The sequence below is a fragment of the Sinocyclocheilus grahami genome, unplaced genomic scaffold (assembly GCF_001515645.1).
Source record: "Sinocyclocheilus grahami isolate Dianchi unplaced genomic scaffold, SAMN03320097.WGS_v1.1 scaffold1815.1, whole genome shotgun sequence".
Taxonomy (NCBI): Eukaryota; Metazoa; Chordata; class Actinopteri; order Cypriniformes; family Cyprinidae; genus Sinocyclocheilus; species Sinocyclocheilus grahami.
Genome location: NW_015506994.1, coordinates 1 through 9,465, shown reverse-complemented (window position 1 = coordinate 9,465; position 9,465 = coordinate 1).

The window sequence follows — 9,465 nt, the reverse complement described above, 5'->3', positions numbered from 1 at the left end:
TGGTCAGACTGGTATTAGCTGATCTTAGCTGGTCAGGCTGGCCTTAGCTGATCTTAGCTGGTCAGGCTGGTCTTAGCTGATCTTAGCTGGTCAGGCTGGTCTTAGCTGGTCAGGCTGGTCTTAGCTGATCTTAAATGGTCAGGCTGGTCTTAGCTGATCAGGCTGGTCTTCGCTGATCTTAGCTGGTCAGGCTGGCCTTCGCTGATCCTAGCTGGTCAGGCTGGCCTTAGCTGATCTTAGCTGATCAGGCTGGTCTTCGCTGATCTTAGCTGATCAGGCTGGTCTTAGCTGATCTTAGCTGGTCAGGCTGGCCTTAGCTGCTCAGGCTGGTCTTAGTTGCTCAGGTCTTAGTAAAACCAGCTACTTCCAGCTTAACAATTTAAACACACCTGCTGAATTGCACAGGCTGGTCTTAGCTGATCAGGCTGGTCTTCGCTGATCTTAGCTGGTCAGGCTGGTCTTAGCTGATCCTAGCTGGTCAGGCTGGCCTTAGCTGATCTTAGCTGATCAGGCTGGTCTTCGCTGATCTTAGCTGATCAGGCTGGTCTTAGCTGATCTTAGCTGGTCAGGCTGGCCTTAGCTGGTCTTAGCTGCTCAGGCTGGTCTTAGTTGCTCAGGTCTTAGTAAAACCAGCTACTTCCAGCTTAACCCTTTAAACACACCTGCTGAATTGCATGTATAGTGAAATCACTGCACTGCAATATGAAAATAGTTTAGGTGCCTAAACGCAACCTGTTTGAGACACGCAGCTCTCTCTCATGTCTGCATGACAGACGGGGAGGTGAATGAGTCCCACAGTGCTCATTTAGGTTACTAATCCTTTAGTTAAAAAGAGCCTCGGGCTGAACTAAAACAAGATCCACCTCTACAGAGCCTCACACCCCTGCTGAAAAAACAAAACCAGCTGACTGGTCTTAGCTGGTTTTAACTGGTTTCCCAGCCTGACCAGCTAAAGAAGTGGTCAAAACCCCTCTAAAACCAGCCTGCTGACCAGCTATGACCAGGCTGGATGACCAGCTAAAGAAGGCTTAGGCTGGTTTTAGCTGCAGGGATGCGCTCCACAAACACAGACCGAAAAAACATTGAGGGACGGTCCCGGACTTCCCATATGGGATAAAGGACCCCACCAATAATGAAACTGTGATCCCCTTGTGTTTATATATATATATATATATATATATGTTTAATTATTGTGCAGACATTGTTAGTCATTTGTCCCAGTTTTGTAGGTAATCCCACAGAAAACTGTAAGCACTCTCAAGTGTGCCACACGCTGGACAAATTTACAGGAATTTTATAGTAAAAACAATAGTTGTGAAATATTACAATTTAATATAACTGTTTTCTATGTGAATATCTGTTAAAATGTCATTTATTTCTGTGATCAAATCTGTATTTTCAGCATCATTCCTCCATCAGTATAATATGCTGATTTGCTGCAGTTTTCTTTTAGTATCATTATTAACTATTGCAGTTTTTATTAATAGTTCGAATTGGTTTTCATTTTGATATTTTCTGTTTTCATTTTAATTTTAGTAAAAGGTTCAGTATTTTAGTTTTTGACAGTTTTATTAGTTTTTTTTAAATATGTCTATAATTTTAATAAATTTTTATTTATTTATTTTTGTTAACTAAATGTTTAATTTTTGTTTTAGTTAAACTAAACGGATTTTCCCGGCAACTAGTTGAAATAAAATCTAACGTTTATTTTATTTCAAGTATGGAAAAATGATTTTTAAATGGTTTTAGTTAACTATAATAGCCCTGATTTGCTCTTATTATTATCAATGTTTAAAATGTGTTGCTGCTTAATAGTATTGTGGAGACTGTGATACATCTTATTTTTCAGGATTTTTTGATGAACAAAAGGTTCGAAAGAACAGCATTTATTTGAAATAGAAATATTTTGATGCATTATAAACATCTTAACTGTCTCTTTTGATACATTTAATGCATCCCTACTAAATAAATGTCGTTTTTACGGCCCCCAAATTTGTATTTAAAACAAGAATACCAGAATAGCTGATCTTAGCTGGTCAGGCTGGTCTTAGCTGATCCTAGCTGGTCAGGCTGGCCTTAGCTGATCTTAGCTGGTCAGGCTGGTCTTAGCTGGTCAGGCTGGCCTTAGCTGATCTTAGCTGGTCAGGCTGGTCTTAGCTGGTCAGGCTGGCCTTAGCTGATCATAGCTGGTCAGGCTGGCCTTAGCTGATCTTAGCTGGTCAGGCTGGTCAGGCTGGCCTTAGCTTATCTTAACTGGTCTTAGCTGATCTTAGTTGGTCAGGCTGGCCTTAGCTGGTCTTAGCTGCTCAGGCTGGTCTTAGTTGCTCAGGTCTTAGTAAAACCAGCTACTTCCAGCTTAACCCTTTAAACACACCTGCTGAATTGCATGTATAGTGAAATCACTGCACTGCAATATGAAAATAGTTTAGGTGCCTAAACGCAACCTGTTTGAGACACGCAGCTCTCTCTCATGTCTGCATGACAGACGGGGAGGTGAATGAGTCCCACAGTGCTCATTTAGGTTACTAATCCTTTAGTTAAAAAGAGCCTCGGGCTGAACTAAAATTTAAACACACCTGCTGAATTGCATGTATAGTGAAATCACTGCACTGCAATATGAAAATAGTTTAGGTGCCTAAACGCAACCTGTTTGAGACACGCAGCTCTCTCTCATGTCTGCATGACAGACGGGGAGGTGAATGAGTCCCACAGTGCTCATTTAGGTTACTAATCCTTTAGTTAAAAAGAGCCTCGGGCTGAACTAAAACAAGATCCACCTCTACAGAGCCTCACACCCCTGCTGAAAAAACAAAACCAGCTGACTGGTCTTAGCTGGTTTTAACTGGTTTCCCAGCCTGACCAGCTAAAGAAGTGGTCAAAACCCCTCTAAAACCAGCCTGCTGACCAGCTATGACCAGGCTGGATGACCAGCTAAAGAAGGCTTAGGCTGGTTTTAGCTGCAGGGATGCGCTCCACAAACACAGACCGAAAAAACATTGAGGGACGGTCCCGGACTTCCCATATGGGATAAAGGACCCCACCAATAATGAAACTGTGATCCCCTTGTGTTTATATATATATATATATATATATATGTTTAATTATTGTGCAGACATTGTTAGTCATTTGTCCCAGTTTTGTAGGTAATCCCACAGAAAACTGTAAGCACTCTCAAGTGTGCCACACGCTGGACAAATTTACAGGAATTTTATAGTAAAAACAATAGTTGTGAAATATTACAATTTAATATAACTGTTTTCTATGTGAATATCTGTTAAAATGTCATTTATTTCTGTGATCAAATCTGTATTTTCAGCATCATTCCTCCATCAGTATAATATGCTGATTTGCTGCAGTTTTCTTTTAGTATCATTATTAACTATTGCAGTTTTTATTAATAGTTCGAATTGGTTTTCATTTTGATATTTTCTGTTTTCATTTTAATTTTAGTAAAAGGTTCAGTATTTTAGTTTTTGACAGTTTTATTAGTTTTTTTTAAATATGTCTATAATTTTAATAAATTTTTATTTATTTATTTTTGTTAACTAAATGTTTAATTTTTGTTTTAGTTAAACTAAACGGATTTTCCCGGCAACTAGTTGAAATAAAATCTAACGTTTATTTTATTTCAAGTATGGAAAAATGATTTTTAAATGGTTTTAGTTAACTATAATAGCCCTGATTTGCTCTTATTATTATCAATGTTTAAAATGTGTTGCTGCTTAATAGTATTGTGGAGACTGTGATACATCTTATTTTTCAGGATTTTTTGATGAACAAAAGGTTCAAAAGAACAGCATTTATTTGAAAATATTTTGATGCATTATAAACATCTTAACTGTCTCTTTTGATACATTTAATGCATCCCTACTAAATAAATGTCGTTTTTACGGCCCCCAAATTTGTATTTAAAACAAGAATACCAGAATATGAAACACCAGTCAACAGCTGTGAGTTAAATACAGTACAGTTGCTTTATTCATAATTTCATTTGACTAGTTGTTTAAATTAGTTTATATGAGTTGCAATCTAAACAAAAGCATTATCAATCCCATGCATCCTGCACGAAATTCACAGTCAGATCCAAAGAAAAGAGAGAAAGTCGAACAGAAACAAGCACGCAGTGATCGTCACACACTAGTGTTGGGTCGTTCTTGAATGATTCGTTAATTTTGAACGAATCTTTAATGTGACTCGGGAAGAACGAGTTGTCTCGGGGAGTGATTCGTTCAGTCGCACATGCGCAACATCCTATAGGTTCTGTACTGGAATTAGTCAAATAGTTCACCTGTTTCGAGTCTTCGGGTTTTTCCGAGTCGTTCGATCATCACGTGACAGCCCCATAAGCTTAACCAACACAGTCTGAGCCGGAAACCAACTCTTTATTACCTTTGTTAAAACCTTCAGTGTTATGGAAAAGAACCATCATGACAGAAATTCACACATTTATAAACTGTAAGAAGTAAAAAGCTACAATTTGAGACCAGAAACGCATCACGTAACTGTAAGAGTAAATAATAATTATAATAATGATGATAATAATAATAATAACTATGCACCAGTTTGTAAGGAAGCTTGTAAATTAACTAATTTCTCTATCAAATGCTGTCACGTCATCACGTGACAAAAGAACGAATGATTCGAAAGACTCGAGAGATGAACTAATCAATTCTCTTTCCGGCTCAGACTGCATTGGTTAAGTTTATGCTGCTGTCACGTGATGAACGAACGACTCAAACCCGAAGTCTCGTCAGATAAGAGCTGAGGTGAGCTAATCATAGACTGAAGACCCAGGTAAACAATGAATGAATCTTTTCTGTTTCTTATAGCACTCTTGTATTGTTTGTAGTGTGATCAACGTTTGCGTTAGTAGTAGACGTGTTAGGGAAGTAACACATAACATTTTAATTATATTTTGCTGAAATTAACGAAATGACTCGAAAAAAGATTTGTTCATTTTGCTGAACGAGACTCAAAGGTCCGAGTCGGTAAAATGATCCGAACTTCCCATCACTATCACACACTTTCACATTAGTAGGCATTCAGGTGTGAAACAGCGGAGCGAGAGGAAGTGCCCTCAGGTGGAGCGGATGAGGATCTGTGTCAGCCGTACCATCGATCCTTCAGTTCTCCTCCAAAGCAAAGTACAGCAGCTACAGGACGTCCCAGAACACTTTACAACATTTTTACCGCGGTAAAACAAGATGCACTGCCACAGACCCTCTAAAAACACATATCGACACACACACAGTTAAGGAAAGCAGGAGAGATGGAGAACCCTCCGGGACGCAGTTTGTCTGTGTCTGTAATTAAATGTAATGGAGTTTCCAGCGGGAGGTGGGCGGGGCTAGAGGGGGCAGTGATTGACAGCTTCACTATTCAATCAGCTTCTGCACAAAAGAATCCAGCTGGTCTTCATCTTTGATGCCCACGAACTGGTCGATGACATCGCCGCCGCGCATGGCGATCACCGTGGGAACCGCCGACACCTACAGCACATTAGGAACAATCAGCATCCCATAATAAACAAGAGGGATCTGCTGAGATTTGCTGTCTGATTATTTGGCGTCCCAGAATGACGTATGAGTAACTGACGGTCAACAATCAGAAATATTTGACTGCTGAAAAGTGTTACTTTAGTATCAGAGACGCTGCTTTTATTAATAGCTTGAATTCCTGTATTTTTATATTTTCTGTGATTTTTTAAATTAAATTTTTATTTACGTTTTAGCCATTTTTGTGTTTGTCATTTTTATGTCAATAAAACTATGTCTATATAGTTTTTATTCATTCATTATTTTATGATATATTATTTTTATCACACAAACACAGTCTCACACACACACACACACACACACTCACACACACAGTCTCACACACACACACACACACACACACTCACACACAGAAATGTAAAAAAAATAATGCTCATCATAGTGTATATTAATATTAAGTATTTGAGTGATTTAACACCGTATAGCCTGACATATAGAAAAATAATTTGACTTTTTTATTTTTATAATATTGAACAATTTATTGAAAATATATAAATGTCTAAAACTCTCTCTGTTTTTTTTTGTTGAGTATCATATATTTGATACTTTTATGGCTCATGTAGTGTGATAAAGTGAGAATATGGAGGAAAAACAGCTCCGTTTTATTCAGAGACTCAAACTGAGCAAAAATATGAATTTGCTGCAGATGCTGATATTTATATGATCAAAAAAATATTAAATTCTGAGGCTTGTAATGTAAATCAGTGAGATCTTTCTAACAGTGTAGAGCAGATACTGACATAAAATGCTATAAATATCAGTCGTCACTCTATATCTCCATTCTCAGTAAGATGAGAACGAGGAGCAGGAGTCGCCAGCCGGCACGCCTCTGACAGAAACACCACACACCCTCCCCACCAGCAGCCTGAGAGCCATCTGACCCACAGAGACAGAGCATTATTACACTAAACACCAGTATCACCACAGTAGGGCTGTCAAAAACAAATGTATCTTTGAATATTCGTCGAATTTAAAATAAAAATCCGCATTTGAATTTTAGGTGTGCGTTAAGGAGGCAGCCTTATCAGTGGCTCAGGAGATGCGATTACGTGAGTGAATAATTAAGTGAAAGTGACATGTGGCCAAGTATGGTTACCCATACTAGGAATTAGTGCTCTGCATTTATCCCATCCTAAGTGCACACACACAGCAGTGAACACACACACACCGTGAACACACACCCGGAGCAGTGGGCAGCCATTTATGCTGCGGCGCCCGGGAAGCAGTTGGGGGTTCGGTGCCTTGCTCAAGGGCACCTCAGTCATGGTATTGAAGGTGGAAGAGAGTGCTGTACATTCACTCCTCCCACCTACAATCCCTGCCGGTACGATACTCGAACCTGCAACCTTTGGGTTACGAGTCCGACCCTCTAACCATTAGGCCACGACTTCCCCATTACGATGTGTCGTTGCATAATGTTTTTGTTAGCCTGTCCAGTTGAAGCCACTAGATGCGGCGCTGCTGTGTTGTTAATTACAAATATTGTGGAAAAGGAGAACATCAATGCGGAGAAGATCTTGTTTACGTCAAAACTGAAACCAAGCCGTTCACACAGAACACTTTCACGCATTTTCTAGAGGGACATCTATTACCTTTGCACTCGTGTCTCGCACAAAAGAGCCGCATGTTTAGAAAGCCGTGTAAAATTAATGCAAGTTTAACTTTGAAAAAAACATATATCGAGACTTTATGGTGGGTTTTTTTTCATCTCATGTTTTTAAATGAAAAAAAGTACTCTGTGTGATTGGCTTTCCGCCCTTTGTATTAAACTATGCATACATACATGATGCTGTTTTGTTTATAGTTAAGCAACTTATAAATTATAATTGGTTTATAAACTATTTTAAACATTATGCACTTTTTTCACAGATATATAAACGTGCATTAGTAATATTTTGCTTGATGCGCCCTCTTGTGGCCTCAGAAGAGATGCCAAAAGCTTTTCTTCACCCTAACTGAAATTATGCATTTTAAATTAGAATATAATTCAAATTTTGATCATATTTAAGTACAAAATTCTAATTTAGATTTTCAGCCATTTTGACAGCCCTACACCACATCAGATAAGTCTGATCCAGACAGTTCATGCTCAGTTTAATCTGTTTGCCTTCTTGCTGTGTAACTGATGCAGTTTATTTACAATAAATCAGATATATGCTTGACATGAGCATACATATCATGCAGTTACTCTCAGTTTATAACATTTGCTCCATCAAAATATATTTGCACTTTCCGTGTTAAAAACACTTCACCCAAAAACAATAATTAAATGTATCCTGTGCTGTGACCAATGTATTTGTAAAAGTACAAATAATAATAAATAAATAAATAAATAAAACTGCATGAATGTAAAAGAATTAGGATAAAATTGTGTTTAAATCACTTTTAGACTTATATTCTGTTTTTTTTACACTATTTAAACAATTTAATGCTAATTATCTTTTATGATTATCATACATGCCATTTTATTATTATTACATTAATAGTTATACTTTTTAAAATATTAATTTACTTTATAAATATTCATTATGTATGTGTGCATTTATATATATATATACTTTGAAATTACCATACTTGAAGTTTTATTATTACTACTTTTTATATTTACACTTATATTTATTTTTACTTATAAACACTCACTCTCACTCTCTCTCTCTTTATATATAATATTACATTTATTAAAACACCATTTTCTGCTAATTCTTTCATAATGATCATACATTTTTTTACAAATATAATGTTTAAAGGTACAATAAATTTTTGTGGCGATGCTAATTTGTTTTAATAGCAAATTACTTTATATATTCAGCGTGTTTTACACAAAAATAATACAAATTAAAAAAAGAAGCAAATATTATAAATCATGAGTGTTATGAAACCGTTTCCAGTCTGACAGAAGCGGAGTCTCTATCAGATCTTCCCCCGGTTTCACAGACAAGGCTTAAGCCTATAGTCCCAGACTAAAATCTAAGTCTGAGCTGTTTCAACTGAAAGAAACTTGCTCTGAATGATTTTAAAATATATCAGTGCCTTTATTTTGTCTCTAAATGCACACCAGTAATGTGTTTTTTAGGCACGTTTATAAAAATGACTTAAATGTCCAAATTGAACTATAGCCTAATCCTGGTTTAGTCTAAGCCCCGTCTGTGAAACCAGGCCATGTCTGTTTATACCTATACAGTCTATGGTTTATACTCATGTGTGTTTATACTCATGTGTGTTTATACCTATACAGTCTATGGTTTATACTCATGTGTGTTTATACTCATGTGTGTTTATACCTATACAGTCTATGGTTTATACTCATGTGTGTTTATACCTATACAGTCTATGGTTTATACTCATGTGTGTTTATACTCATGTGTGTTTATACTCATGTGTGTTTATACTCATGTGTGTTTATACTCATGTGTGTTTATACTCATGTGTGTTTATACTCATGTGTGTTTATACTCATGTGTGTTTATACTCATGTGTGTTTATACCTATACAGTCTATGGTTTATACTCATGTGTGTTTATACTCATGTGTGTTTATACCTATACAGTCTATGGTTTATACTCATGTGTGTTTATACTCATGTGTGTTTATACTCATGTGTGTTTATACTCATGTGTGTTTATACTCATGTGTGTTTATACTCATGTGTGTTTATACCTATACAGTCTATGGTTTATACTCATGTGTGTTTATACTCATGTGTGTTTATACCTATACAGTCTATGGTTTATACTCATGTGTGTTTATACCTATACAGTCTATGGTTTATACTCATGTGTGTTTATACCTATACAGTCTATGGTTTATACTCATGTGTGTTTATACCTATAAAGTCTATGGTTTATACTCATGTGTGTTTATACTGATGTGTGATTATACCTATACAGTCTATGGTTTATACTCATGTGTG